This window comes from Talpa europaea (genome assembly GCF_964194135.1).
Source record: "Talpa europaea genome assembly, chromosome: 2".
NCBI classification, from domain to species: domain Eukaryota; kingdom Metazoa; phylum Chordata; class Mammalia; order Eulipotyphla; family Talpidae; genus Talpa; species Talpa europaea.
The window spans coordinates 27,272,323-27,288,131 of NC_140068.1; positions in this window are offsets into that span (position 1 = coordinate 27,272,323).

Sequence of the window (15,809 nt, forward strand, 5' to 3'; positions counted from 1 at the left end):
ATGGGCAGAGATTTGGAGAAACTCTGGGAGTGAGTGAAGTAAGAGCTCTAGGAGGCCAGCCATCCATGGGTTTAGGCCAAGAGAGTAGATATGTTAGTAGGACGGGCATGTGGAACAGAAATATCTGGGATGAATAAAGGAGCTCTACTTTCTGTGAAGCACTGGGAACCCCTCTCTCCTTCCCTGCTAAGGGATCCTATCAGCCAGAGTTCAAGGGAGGCAGAAAACTAACAATCTAAATAAGGAAAGCTTAGCATAAAGGATTCACAGTGAATTTCAGTAATGGGGGATTGGCTAATCCTAGCAAAGAGAATGTTAGCAAATACAGACCTAGTCAATACAGGAGCAACCATTACTTCTGATTATGAGACAAGATACCCAGGAGAAGGTCAATTTTCCTGAGAAAGAGGCACAGACCTTCCCTAAAATGACACAGTCTTGGCTCACAGTCTTGTAGAAATCTTTCCTCTGGAGCAGTGGTGCAAGCCGTCGTTCTGGAGGGGCTGTTTCTCAGAATTCTGAGAGGCAGGGGTGTGGGATTGGGAGGTTTTTTTTTTTTTTTTTAAGATTTATTTATTTTTATACAAGAACCGGGCTACAGGCCAGATGCGCGGGAGGGTGAGAGGATTCACCAGAGACAGAGCGGGGAACAGAACAGGCAGTGTTCTGTTGAGGGGAAATACACTGCTGAGGGGAGAAGCAGGTGAGACAGGAGAGGTCTGCTTGTCATGTAGGATTCTCGCTGGCCGGGATCAAACCCATGCTGCAGAGGCTGCAGACAGCTTCACAGTGTGGCGCTCAACCACCTGCGCCACCAGGGAGGCCCGGATTGGAAAGATGTTTATGGGGGGAAGCTATGTCCACTGGCACCGCTGTGAAGCTGAGTGGGTAGGGTAGACAAATTCTTAATGGGGAGTTGCTGGATAGTGGTCCTCCTTTAGGAGATTGCAGGTCCCAGAAAGGCGCACCATCGCAGGCACCCCTCTGTGATGCCCATGGAAGGGAGCATGCAGGGGAAGCTGCCACAAGCAGGGGCCATTTTTGCTGACCCTAGGCATTGCAGACAAAAAATCTCATGCTCTGCAGGAGCCCAACAAGCTGAGCGCCAGTGACCACGCAGGGAATGTCTTCCTCCTCCAGAGTCCCTCTGCTGACAGCGTTGAACACTGGGTTGGCTGGCAATGGGGAGAGATTTGCAGAATTCAGTTCCATTATTGTAGATCATGGACGGAAATGTGGATTTGGAACTGAGAAGTAATAAATCGGTAACTCACACTGTGCTCTAGATGTCTGGTCACATGCTTCACTCCCTGAAACGAGGGTGACCCTGAGCACCTTGCTTTCTGGAGACAATCTATTTAAACTCAAACATTTGCTGCAAGGTGCCCTCTTTTGTGCTAAATGCCTACTGTGAGATTCAAAGTCTCTTAATGAAGAAAATGACACAGCACATAGCATAACTTGCCCTACACATAAAACAATTACACCTCTGTGCCAGATGTTATTACTTTGGACAAGGACTCACAACAATACCCAGAGATTGATCTGAGACTCTGGTAGAGAACAGCAAGAAAGCAATTTAGAAAAGCAATAATGAAATGGATGGTGGCAGCCACAGCCTATTCACGGGGAATTACCTTAAATATATTTGCCATTTTAGTTTTCTGGAGTGTTTCCTTTGTAATTACATGGAAGTCTCTAAGGAATGCCAGTTTCTTTATCAGCGCCTTCAAATTACATCTGTAGAAGACCAGGAATATAGTTATTTAGGTCAGCATAGTTTTCAGATTTATTTATTTTCTGTTTATATTTCTTAATGTGAAAGAAGAGGCTCTTCATCTTAATGAAAAACTGAAATGTAGGCTATCTGATATGATTTTAGTCAATCTGTAATCAAATCAGATATCATACTTACCTGTCTACTTGGGGAAAATACTTATTCTCTGTATTTGCTGGTTCATCAGTTTCTGAGCTGAAAACTCACCTCTCTGCATCCTGCTCCAATATACTCATGTGCTCACAGAAGAGTACGACTCTGGCTATCACTGCCTGGATGAGAAACCTGGATGTGCAGGTGTTACTATGGAAGGAAACCCCACAGGTCAGGTGCTGTGCCTCTAGTCCCTCTGTCGGTAGCAAGGAGGCCTTCATGATGGTTCCACATGAACTGGAACCATGTGAAAACCACCAGTTCCTGGGTATAACACTATACCCATGTGAACGCATGGTTCCATGTGAACTGGAGGCCTTCATGATGGTTCCATGTGAACTGGGACACTTTGGTCTACACATGTTGATTGACTTGTCCAGTCTCCTTGCTTTCACTACTCCTGAAGAGGGTAAAGAAGATAACCCAGAGTTAAGGCAGAGGAAACAATTTCCATCTTCCTCAGAAAAGAATTTGGTTAGCTTTCTTTTAAACATGAACTAAGACCCATGAAGAAGCTGTTCAAAGTAATAAGCATGTAGCAAAAAACAAATGGTAGTTCAAAAACATGGTAAATGTTTTGTTATAGATATTTTATGAGAAAAAAGAGGCAATGGAAATGTAGGCAATTAAAAAATTAAAAAATTGGGCCTCCCTCGTGGCACAAGGGGTTTAGATGCAACCTATGAAGCTATCCGCAGCCACTGCAGCACAAGTTCGATCCCCAGCCAGCCAGGGAGCAAACCACATGGCGCAGCAGATCTCTCCTGTCTCGCCCGCTGCTCCCCTCAGCAGTGTATTTCAGTCAATCTGCCTGTTCTGTTCCCCACCCTGTCTCTGGTGAATCCTCTCACCCCCCCCACACCTCTGGCCTGTACCCAGTTCTTGTATGCATAAATAAATCTTTAAAAAAATAAAATTAAATTAAAAAGTTTCTGGTGGACATCAGGCCATTTTTCTGGATTTGTGATTTCATGGTTTTGTATGTATTTAAAAATTGATAATGATTTCTTTTCTCAGTCTAAATAGTCAGTTTATTTTGAAAGAAAGAATGGTTTCTACTAGAAAGCCAAGACAGAGTCATCATATCCTTTAATGGATATGATGAAGGTAAAATGAAAACAAAGGGAAAGGAAAGTTTAGAATGGGGAAGTTTTGGACACATGGAAGAGCCATCAGCAAGAGTGAAGATAACAAAAGGCCTCCCTGGTGGTGCAAGGGGTTAAATATCAGCACTATGAAGCTATCTGCAGCACAGGGAGCTACACACATGGTACAGCAGACCTCTCCTATCTCTCCCGCTGTTCCCCTCAGCAGTGTATTTCAGTTGATGTGCCTGTTCTGCTCCCCACTCTTTCTGTGGTGAATTCACACACCCCCTGCACCTCTGGTCAACACTCCGGCTCTTGTATCCATAAATAAATAAAATAAATCTTTAAAAAAAATGAAGATAACAAAGAGAGAACATTGGTAGGTTTTACAGGCCTTTTTTTTTTCCCCCTTTGGGGTGATTATATAAAAGGAGATGCAACCAATTCTACAGTTTAAATATACACACAGGAGATCTTAACATTGTGAGGGAAAAAAGTCATTGAATGAAAGAATCAAGTCTTTAACACCTGTTAAGCTATTCTCTGGGGAAAGAATTCATTTAACAGAGCTGTAGTCTCAGATACCCAGGGGGATAACACTATATATATCTCAAGAGCACTTGAGAGATGAGTAATCTGATACTATATCCCTTATCACTTCTTGTTTTGCTAGGAGTTCAAGTGTGCTGATTTAACAAAATCTTATTGCAAGCAATACTTTTGAAATTATTATTATTATTAACATAGAGAGACAAGATGGCTTTAGGGACTAATAACTGGCTGAATTATTTTTAGGATTGACTGATACCAACTTTTCTGGGCCAGTAGTGACAAAAACCCATTACTGTTGGACAGGTATACAACAGACCACTGTATTTCTTTTCCCCTGTCTCAAGACTGAAGGAAGAACTTTCTGTTGTAGGTGCTAATTCGTTCTGATCCTTAACTTTTCCAATATTGTTTGCTTTCCCGAGCTACCTCTAATTTTTGTTGTTTGCTGAAGTCCTGCTGTGTTATCATTACATGTACCATGAAACTTGATGACTTAGCAGAGTTGGTTATAGAATACCCAGCACCAGAGAGGATGCAGAATCAGAAATGCATTGAATCAGCTTCTCCTACTGGATAAGCTGCTTCCCCAAAGGGTGTTCGGCTCCTTGGGAACCTGTAATAATCCAGGCCACTGGGGTACCACTTCCTAAATTACTATCTTCATAAGCTTTTCTCTTGAGTTGCAAATTTCCTTGGCTGCTAGTGGTGACTGCTAGCTCTATCCAAAAAAACAGAGAAAGTGGGGCAATGATAGGGAAATAATAGAAGCAAGATCCAGAGCTTGAAATAATTTTAGAACAACATTGCTGATTGTAAAGCATGGTCTGCTGAGTGGAGTGATGTTAAATGTTTTATCCATTCATCCATCTGTTCAAGCAGATGGCAGAATAAATATTCTAAAAAAATAAAACAAAACTTGGACATTGTAGAGGGGAAGTTATAATACTAAATGTAAAAGAGATAATATAACTAAATTTAGTAGTAAAAAATTAATTATGCAATTACATTTGTACCTTGAGCACATTGTACATATGTGAAAAATAACAGGTGATTAAATACTCAAGATCAAATAGCTGCTAAAAAAATTGTGATCATGTAACCAGAATAGGATATCTGTCTCAGTGGGTAAAGAACCTTGTTTCTTTGATGACCTTTGGCTTATATCAAGCCATTTGGTTTAAGAAAAATATGTGCACTGTAATTCTCAAGCTGAAACTGGAAACGAAGCCATTGAAATGTTACAGTTGGAGTTGGTGGCCATCTTTCCTGTTGTATGGGGATAATTTTCTGCAGTATGGGAGACTAAAGCTAACAAATATAAAGACAGATATGGTGGGTCAGTATTTGAAGTGCCTTCATCAGAAATCCACATTGTTAGAGGTGGGTGCTTAGATATTAATGAAATCTTTACCAGGGAGATTATTATTAAATGAAAGGATAGGGGGAAAAAATCTTCATTGGTGAAATGACCCAGGTTCAAGATGAGTCATGTTTGGTTATTAACATTGTACAAGTATAAAGTATAAAAATCCAGATAACTCAGAAGACCTGCTAGAATTACTGCAGTGTTTGAGGTCTAACAACCCCACTGATCCTATTTCTCCAGCTCCTGGGGGATCCAATTAACTGATTTGATTATAAATTGAAGTTGTTCTGCCATGGGAATATTGTTTCTGTACTGGAGCAAGCTCTTCATGCAAGGTGCTGCAAGGCAAAGTTGGGTAAGAAAGAGAACACAGCATGTAGCTATTTTTGTGCTAGCTTGCTAATAAATGTTTGTTTTCTTTTTTTTTTTGTGGGTAGCTAGTGAGCAGAATTTGGTTCATGACATGTTATTGAGGTTGCATATATGTGGTAAACATTTGTGTATATGTATATATCAGCTGCTGCCTATTTCAATCCAAAGAAAGATAACAATATTTAGCCCTTGTTGTTTGCTATTTTCGAAGTGATCAAATTGTCCCATATCTATTTATAATAAGGGGATGGGGCTTAATATCAGTGCAGAGGCTACAAACTTCTATGTGGCAGATCTGGGCTCTCTTCACAAAGGATGTTGTCTCATAGGGATGCCTCCAGGGATTAAGACTTTTGTCATGGCAAACACAGTTAGAAAATGACAAGACACAAAAGGCACTCTACCACCCTCAGATCCTTGGCTGCCACAATAATTAGGAACAGGCCCACTTGGTGAATTATAGGTAGCAGAGCAACTTAGAATAAATTAAAATAGAAATATCTTTAACATGCCTAGAGATAAAGAAGAAAAAATCGAATATTTAAGTCAAGAAGAGGATATGATTATTTTTTTAATTATAGGAAGGTATGAAAAACAATGAAATAGAAATTACTTTACTTTGTTTTTTTTTAAAAGATTTATTTATGCATACAAGAGCTGGGGTACAGACCAGAGGTGTTGGGGGTGAGAGGATTCACCAGACAGAGTGGGGAACAGAACAGGCAGATTGACTGAAATGCATTGCTGAGTGGAGCAGTGGACAAGACATGAGAGGTCTGCTGCACCATGTGGGTAGCTCCCTGGCAGGCTGGGGATTGAACTTGTGCCTCAGAGGCCGCAGACAGCTTCATAGGTTGCGTCTTAACCCCTTGTGCCACCAAGGAGGCCCTACTTTTTTTTTTTAAAGATTTATTTATGCACACAAGAGCTGAACCCTAATGGCAGAGGTGTGGGGATGGGGGGTGAAAGGATTCACCAGAGAAAGAGTGGGGAGCAGAACAGGCAGACCTACTGACATATACTGCTGAGGGGAGCAGCAAGCAAGGCAGGAGAGGTCTGCTGCACCATGTAGGTTGCTCTCTGGCTGGGGATTGCATGCTGCAGTGGCTGCCAATGGCTTCACAGTGCTGAGACTTAACCCCTTGTGCCACCAGGAAGGCCCAAAATGTCTCTTATTTTGTTCAAAGTAATATTGTTGGATGAAAAGTCAGTGGATGGAATAGATGATCAACAATTTAAAAAGAAAGTTCATGAAATATAAAATAATGGTGAATAAGTCAGAATACAACGGAGACAAGTGGGAAATATAGAGAAATATTTATCAGATTTTTTATTTTATTTTATTTTTTTTAATAGAGACATGTTTTTATTTATTTGTTTGTTTGTTTTGTTTTGTTTATACATGCACTGGGTACAGTCAGAAGCGCGGGGGGGTGAGAGAATTCACTAGAGCCAGAGCAGGGAGCAGAACAGGCAGAAGGACCAAAGTACACTGCTGAGGGGAGCAGTGGGCGGCAGGAGAGGTCTGCGTGCCATGTGGGACCCTCCTCCGGTGGCCAGGAAGCAGCCGGGGATCGAACCGGCGCCGCAGAGGCCGCGGGCAGCTTCTCAACACAGCGCTCAACCGCTGCGCCACCGGGGAGGCCCTATTTATCAGATTTTAATGAAATAATGATACTTAGGTCTATGCCCTCACTTGCATGGGCCCTTTCCAGCAACACACCCTTTTTTTTTTTATTGTGTTTATATTGTTATAAGATTTACAAAAGTGAGATTTTAAAGTGCAACTGGTTAAGACTGCTAGATCTTCCCATTCCACTTTGTCTCTGTCACACTGCCCTCACATTGGGGTAGCAGTGGAATGGCTATGTACATTTTAGAGAAAGTTAACTTGGGATATTTTGGTTTATGTTTGGTGAGATGTATTTGTGTAGTTTGTAGTTACTTCTCTGGGTAGCTAAGTTCTTGTAGCTTTCAAGAGCAAGAATGGCTTCCAGGAATACTTCTATCACCATCATATCACAGAAGGTCAGGGTCAGAGGTCATTTCATGACACAAAATATCCTATAGCACATGACACTGAGATAGTAATCAGATTTGATATATAGGCAGTCAATAGGAGGCCTTATAATTTATATATAAAAGAAACTTGCTTGAGTTCTCCCTATATTTGATAACAATCCGAAACACAGATACAACCTGATGAGTTGTAGCACCAAGAGAAATAGTTATGAAAGACAAACTTTCAATAAGAATGAAAGAAGAGAACAGACCTAAATATTCCTGCTACTTCAATTGAGAAAGATATTACATAAATTTTATAATCATAAAAGATAATGCACCCTAAAATGAAGGACTTTAGAAAAGTATTGTGGAGTTATTCCAACAGTAAATACAAGAATTATATTTTTATAGAGTTTATTATGCTTGTATTTTTTTTTGTTTTTAATTTGCATGATTTATTTTTCTCTTTCTAAAGAAATCTTCATGTCTATTTTTCAAGTCACACCTAGTATTAAAAAAAGTCCCAGGTTTTATAAATTTCTAATCCCCAAACATAGATGTGTCCATGGAAAATAAAATGAGACATTCCAATTTAATTTAAATGGGATTGAAATGAGAAAATAGTAGAATTTGGAAGAAGCAATATTCAAAGAGATATTAGGAAATTTCCCTGAGTTCCAAGAAGACAAGTCTTGTTCAAAAAGTACTTGGGTACTAAACAACACAAATATAAACAAACTTCTACTTAAGTACATCGAACTTCTACCTAAAAACATCATAGTGAAACTATAGAATATTCTAAACAAAGACAGTATCTTAAAAACTACCAGAGGGGGAAAAAAAAGAAAACTTACATAGTTGCCAAAAACTGGCAACAACCAATTTTTATGAGTTTAAAACAAGTAGGACCAAGACACTATACAAAATAATACATAAGATGGAAAGGATTAAGATGAAGCTTTCTACTTTTTTTTTAGACTTTTCTAAAAATCAAATATAAAACTTTAAGTTGTAAAACTTTAAGATTAAGAATTAACTTAAGTCTCTGTGTCCTGCCCAGCAGTGTTTTATTTACAAATGAGGCAGATGAACTTCAAAGAGTTTAAATAAATCACTAAAATCAGATATCTAAGTGGAGGAAACCAAATCTTGGTCTTTACATTTTTGGTTGGTTACCTTTCCATCACACAAAGGTATAATATCTCCGTTTCAGAGAGGAATACTCTGCAATATATCTGACACATGGCTATTTTTGAATGATTCCAAAATAGCTCTCGGAGCAAGTTTCCATTCAAATATTTTCTCTTCATCCAATTGTCTAATTTAATTCTTGGTGTTTTGGCTTGAAACAGCCTTCAAAATGCTCTGCATGAAGCAGGAACTTTGTCAATTGTCCTTGTACCTGACCTGCCCCAATACATGTGTCCTCTCTCACAGGCTGCCCTTAGCACAGCACCTGGTCAATGAGGGTCAAGATGGAATCTCAATGATGTCAAGTAAGGCCTTTGCTTAGAAACTCAATTTTATTTATACTTTTTGAAGTTATCTGAGGAAATTGTTTTTTTTAAGATTTATTTATACAAGCACTGTGTACAGTCAGAAGCATAGGAGGGTGAAAGGATTCACCAGAGCCAGAGCAGGGAACAGAGCAGGCAGACTGACGAAATACACTGCTGAGGGGAGCAGTGGGCGGCAGGAGAGGTCTGTGTGCCATGTGGGACCCTCACCAGTGGCCGGGGAATGAACCGGTGCTGCAGAGGCTACGGGCAGCTTTGCAGCCCAGCGCTCAATGGCTGCACCACCAGGGGATGCCCTCTCTGAGGAGATTTTTGCTGTACTTTGTAGAGTTTCCCAACAAACCTCCACTTACCTGTTATCCTTTCCAGTTGGAGCTCAGTTTGCAAAAGCTATCTGTGGTCATTCACTCTCTGCAGTCAACTCATCCTAAAGAGCCCTGCTAAATATTGTGTGTGGGTCTGTGGAGAAGATGAGAGACATATGGTTAACAGGACTAGTGCTTATACTGTATTCGACTCCATATTTTTGTCTGCTACTTTTTATTAGATTAGCTATATTTTTTTTTATTTTGATGTTTGATCTTGATTGTTTTTAGTCTACTCTATTAAGTGTATAAGGTATTACTTATTGGTGGATGGAGAGTGATGTATTTTATCTTTTTTTAATTTATTTTTTTATTTTTATATTCCCAATACAATTGCAACCCCCTGATTTTGACCCCAATCCCTCCTTTCCCAGCCCTCCCCCCACCCAAAGTGTGTCTCTGGTTCATAGTTGTTTGTCTATTTTGATTTTTTTCTTTCTTATAGTTATTCTTTTTCTTGGTCCCTTATTTAGGTTTTCTAGATTCCTGTTATGAGTGAGACCATCTGATATTTTTATTTTTCTTTCTGGCTTATTTCACTGAGCATGATCCCTTCCAGCGCCATCCATGTTGCTGCAAATTGCATGTGTTTATCTTTTTTGAATGCTGAGTAATATTCCATGGTGTATGTGTACCACATCTTCTTGATCCAGTCATCTGTTTTTGGGTATTTGGGTTGTTTCCATAGCTTACCTATTGTAAATGTGCTGCTATAAACATAGGGGTGCAGGTGCTCTTTTGAATTAATGTTTCTGTGTCCTTTGGGTAAATACCTAGGAGTGGAATTGCTGGATCATATGGAAGCTCTATCTTTAGTAGGTTGAGGAATCTCCACACAGCTTTCCATAGTGGTTGGACCAGTTTGCACTCCCACCAGCAGTTCAGGAGAGTTCCTTTTTCTCCACATCCTTGCCAACATTTGTTGTTGCTAATTTTTTTAATATGTGCCGTTCTCACTGGTGTTAGATGGTATCTCATTGTAGTTTTGATTTGCATTTCCCTGATTGCAAGTGACATTGAACATTTTTTCATATGCCTGGTGGCCATTTGTATTTCCTCTTCAGAGAAGTTTCTTTTTAGCTCTTCTGCCCATTTTTTTTTCAAAGATTTATTTATTTATTTATTATTTATTTATTTATTTGTTTGTTTGTTTATTTATTTATACAAGCACTGGGTACAGTCAGAAGTGCGGGAGGGTGAGAGAATTCACCAGAGCCAGAGCAGGGAGCAGAGCAGGCAGAAGGACCGAAGCACACTGCTGAGGGGAGCATCGGGCGGCAGGAGAGGTCTGCGCGCCATGTGGGACCCTCCTTCGGTGGCCGGGGAGCAGCCGGGGATCGAACCAGTGCTGCAGAGGCTACGGGCAGCTTTGCAACCCAGTGCTCAACCGCTGCGCCACTGGGGAGGCCCTTCTGCCCATTTTTGATTGGATTATTTTCTTTGTTTTTGTTGAGTCTCATCAGCTCTTTGTAGATTTTTGTGATCAGTCCTTCATGTGTTGTGTGCAAAAATGTTCTCCCAGTCGGTGGGGTTTCTCTTTGTTTTGGTTATTGTCTCTATTGCTGCGCAGAAGCTCTTTAATTTGATGTAGTCCCAGCTGTTTATCTTTGCCTTCACTATCACTGCTTTGGGTGATGCATCTGTAAAGATGTCTTTGAGGTGCATGTCATGTAGCGTTTTGCCTATATTTCCTTCTATATATTTTATGGTTTCAGGTCTTACGTCTAGTTCTTTAACCCATTTTGAGTTGGTTTTTGTGCATGGGTGAGGAGTAGTCAAGTTTCATTCTTTTGCGTGTGGTGACCCAGTTTACCCAGCACCATTTATTGAACAAACTTTCTTTGCTCCAGTGCATATTCTTTGCTCCTTTGTCAAAGATTAGTTGACCATAGATCTGTGGGTTTACTTCTGGGTTTTCTATTCAGTTCCATTGGTCCATGTATCTGTTCTGTTTCCAATACCATGCAGTTTTGATTATTATGGCTTTGTAGTATAGTTTGAAATCTGGGAGAGTAATGCCTCCATTCCCTTCTTTTTTTTCCTGGAGGGTTTTGGCTATTTGGGGTTTTGGGTGGTTCCATATGAATTTCATCAATATTTTTTCTATTTCTTTGAAGAATGACATTGAAATTTTAATTGGAATAGCATTGAATCTGAAGATTGCTTTTGGTAGGATGGCCATTTTGATAATGTAAATTTTTCCAATCCATGAGCAGGGGATGTCTTTCCATTTCTTTGTGTCTACTTCTATTTCTTTTAACAGTGTTTTATAGTTTTCTTTGTATAGGTCCTTTACTTCTTTTGTTAGGTTTATTCCCAAGTATTTGATTATTTTTTTTGTTTCAATAATAAAAGGAATGGTTTTCTTGATTTCTTCTTCTTCAGATTTATTGTTTGTGTATAGGAGAGAGTCATGTATTTTAACAGAATTATTTAAGCTCTAGAAATCTGGAAACATTGTGCTCTTCCTTCTATTCCCAAGCCAGAACCTGGCTAAGTGTTTCTGAGTTAGAAAGCATATGTGATGTGATTAGTAGTCTCTCACTGGAGCTGCACCTCCAGAGAACCTGTAGCTTTTGTGGAGTAGTTTAAACTTGTTTAGCATCTTCCATCAGAAGTGTTCAAATAATTTAATGTTCTACTTTTGTGTGAGGAAAATTTACATGCAATAAATTGAATTGACAAAATAACCCATTCACAGAAAAATAGGAATCATTTAATTGTCTTTAAATGCTCTAATTCTTTGCTTTCCATTTACTGTTCAAAGCACTTCTCTATGTATCTACAGAAATAGCTCTTGTCAAGCTCATCATGTTGTCTACAAAAGAACTATCTTCTTTATCTTTCAAAAAAATATATCTATCACGGGAGGGGTAAAAGGGCCAATTGTTTATGGTAAAGAACATGGCTGCTTTGGTGGTAGGTGAAGTATGTCTTACCTCTGGGGAGGTGTGAACTTATTCCCCTAAGTCATACACAGTGTTGTAAACCAACGTTACCTCAATTTTTTAAACACGTCATGTTCATCCATGCTGCATTTTCCTGAAATCTCATTTTCCTGAAATTTCATTTTCCTGAAATTTCATTTTCTGTTCCTTCTCATTATCTTTTGTTGACAATGTCATTTTTATGTTCAATCTCTAAATGTGGGGTTTTTCTCTCTACACTTGCTCTGAAGGAGATCTTACTAATGTCCAAGGATTTTTGAGTCCTTGCTTCGCAAACTTACATACGTCATCTGGATATATTCTTTATGTGTCAGATTCACACACCCAGCAGCCTACTGACATAGACATGTAATATTTCATATCTCAAATTAAATGGAAAACTACTAGTTCTTTCTCTCACCCACTGTATACATTATTAGCCACTTATGCATCTTAGTTTATCTTACATTTCTCACTGGAAGAAATCGGATTTTATTTTATTTTAATACATTATTTTTAGAGCATATTTAGGTTTACAGAAAGATTGAGAGAAAGAACAGAATTCCCATGTACCCCTTCCCATACTCTCACCTCTCCCTACTTGCCACAGTGTCTCTTGTTGTAACATCTTGCATTAGTGTGGTCCATTACGATGAAACAATATTGATAAATTATTATTAACTGAAGTTCATAGTTTACAGCAGTGTTGTAAAGAGCAAGCTTTGACCAATGCATGATGTCGTATATCCACCATGAGAATATCACACATGATAGTTTTACTGTTCTAAAAATCCCCTGTCCTCTGTATATTTACCCCTCCCTCCCAGAGTTTCTGGCAACCACTGATTAATTTTACCTTTTTTAGAATGTCATATAGTCAAGTCATAAGGGGGAAGGAGGAAGGAGACATTTTATAAATCAACATGCTATGGCTATTTGCATCTCATTTTAGAATTGAATTGAAATATCACTTCTGAGAATTCTGTTTGATCTAGAAATTACAAATTAAGGTCATTAGATTAGTTTGATAAGTTTTATTTTATTTCAGAGGACTATAATCAAGTATAGGTCAGTAGATGTGACTATGGATCCACTTGTATGTGTTTCTAAAGTGTCTGCAGGTAGTGAGAAAAAGGTAAATAGAATTACTATTCACACTTGAGGTGCTTTTATTTAATGTCTATCATATTGCCATAAGTAAACATAGCTTTATTAATGTTTCAGAGATATTTTAGGTTAAATCATTTAACCTAATTTTTTTTAACCTAGATTTTTTTTTCATGTCTGGATTATGTGGATTTCAATAAACACATTAACCAAATATTTTGAGTAGACACTAGGCCTTTTAATTATGGAACAATTTAGGGATTTATTGGGCAGATGAGGTTGTTTAGAAGCAGGGAGAGAAAGAAGGATCTTAAAAACTCATTATCTTGAACCACCCCGGTGGCACAATGGTTGAGCGCTGGGTTGCGAGGCTGCCCGCAGCCTCTGCAGCGCCGGTTCGATCCCCAGGCGAGGGTCCCACGTGGTGCGCAGACGTCTCCTGCCGCCCACTGCTCCCCTCAGCAGTGCATTTTGTCAGTCTGCCTGTTTTGCTCCCCGCTCTGGCTCTGGTGGATTCTCTCACCCTCCTGCGCTTCTGACTGTACCCAGTGCTTGTATAAATAAATAAATTAAAAAATCTCATTATCTTTAATCAGTGACTAAATATTTCTTTAGTTGTGGTGATAAAACTCACTTCAAAATGATGCTTAGTTTAGAAATTCATTTATCATCTGTCTTTTTTGGAAGAATTCTAAAAGACATCATATAATTCTTACAACCTCTTTGGGAATATCAAAAAGTTCAGTTTTGACATATCAGTTCATTTTTTCCCAATGTCTGTTTCTGTTGCTACATACTTAATTAAAATATGATATTTTCATTCACCAGGTCATGGGAGTCCAGATTTCAAATTTCCCTGTTTGGATTACCTTTTCTTCTGCTTTCCAAATCACTTATGTCCAAGTTGAAGGTTGTGATATTACAATTTATAGTAGGAAATATCTATTTCTTCCTCTCCTGTTTCTGACACAGAGCTATTAAAACCACTGGAATTTCCTAAGAGATAAGAGTGACAAAGGTTTTTTTATGTTAATGAGGTGACTTTTAGAAAATACCCAGTTAACCTGAGATGGTGACTAGAGGATTGGAACTTTTAGCTTTCCCCCCAGCCCCCACCACCAGTGAGTATGTTACAGGATGGGCTAAGGGGCACCCCAGAACCCCCAAACTCCCATTCTAAATAGGTTCTGCCGTCTGCTGCATCAAGACAAAATATACTCCAGTGCATAAGACTTCAGTGGAAAGGAACTTTGTTATAATTAGCATGCGATACAGAATAGGAAAAGAATGGGAAAGAATAGTTTCCAAATCAAGCACCCAAAGTTACCCATCCCCTCATGGGTAAATGCCCAGCCAAACAGGGTTGGCGCAAAGTAAGGCCACTGAGGCCCGAAATCCTGCCACAAGTCTAAGGCATCTTCTGGTGGGGACCCACAGAAAAGAGGCAGAAGGGCAAAGTCAGTCTGGAAGGAAAAGAGCAAAATAAAAACCAAGATAAAAGCTGCCATTGATAACCTCCTCATGGGTCTCTCTGTTTCAAGTGTTTCCCTCCATATTTTTCCAAGTCTCTGGTATCAACCCAGGACCAAGAAGCAAACACAGCTTCTTCACAAGTCTCTCTGCTCCATGTGCCTCCTTCAGGTCTCCTTCTGACTCTCCATCCTTTGTCTTTTCTTTCTCTCTCCACTTTCCAGTTTCTTCCTCCCTTTCCTGCTCAGCTCCACCCTCCCTTGGGTAGGTCAAGGAACCTGGAAACTCCCCTTTACCTGGGACCACCCTGTTACAGGTAGGGGAAAGGCTCTAGAGGTAGGATCAACTGCTAATTCTAATGATTTAATAAATCAAAAATAGATAATGAAACCGCCATAAAAATGTGGAAAGATGGTGTTCTCCAAGAGGTTTTGTGTTAGTGAAGATATGGAGATTGGGGGTTAGTGGTGCATCCCAAGAATTTAATTGTTCTGCACTTTTTCCCTAGACCTTGACTTATCTCACCCATATGACTGTTCCTGAGTTCTATCCTTTGCTAAAAAGTCTAGAACACAAATTATTTCCCTGAATTCTGTTAATCACTGTAGCAAATTAATTGAACCCAAGGAGGGAACTCATTGGCACTAACAGTCTATAGCCAGTCATAAGCACAGAGACAGCTTAGACTTGTGATTGGTCTGAAGGTGGATGGATGGGGGTGTCAGAGTTGGGGCATGGTCTTAAGGATTGAGCCCTTAGCTTGTAAGCTCTGATACTATCTCCAGGTTGATAGTGTCAGAATTAAATTGTGGGATGCCTGCTGGTATCTGAAAATTGCTTCATGATATGCAGGGGAAGGAGATGCGGGTGTCCACATACTGAAGTTTGGTGTAGAATCCTAGTTGGTGATCAGAAATTGAATCAGAATCAAAATCTTAAATCCTCACCATGGACTCAAAGCCTCTTCTGATGACCCCACACAATCCCTTCTCCCCTGATATTCTATGCATCTGAGTTTAGCATTGACTTTGTTTTGTTTTATCTTGCTGCTATCCTGTACTCAGTGTTTGGGTTTCTGTTTAGTCAATTTCCCTCCTCTCCAGGGTTGCTC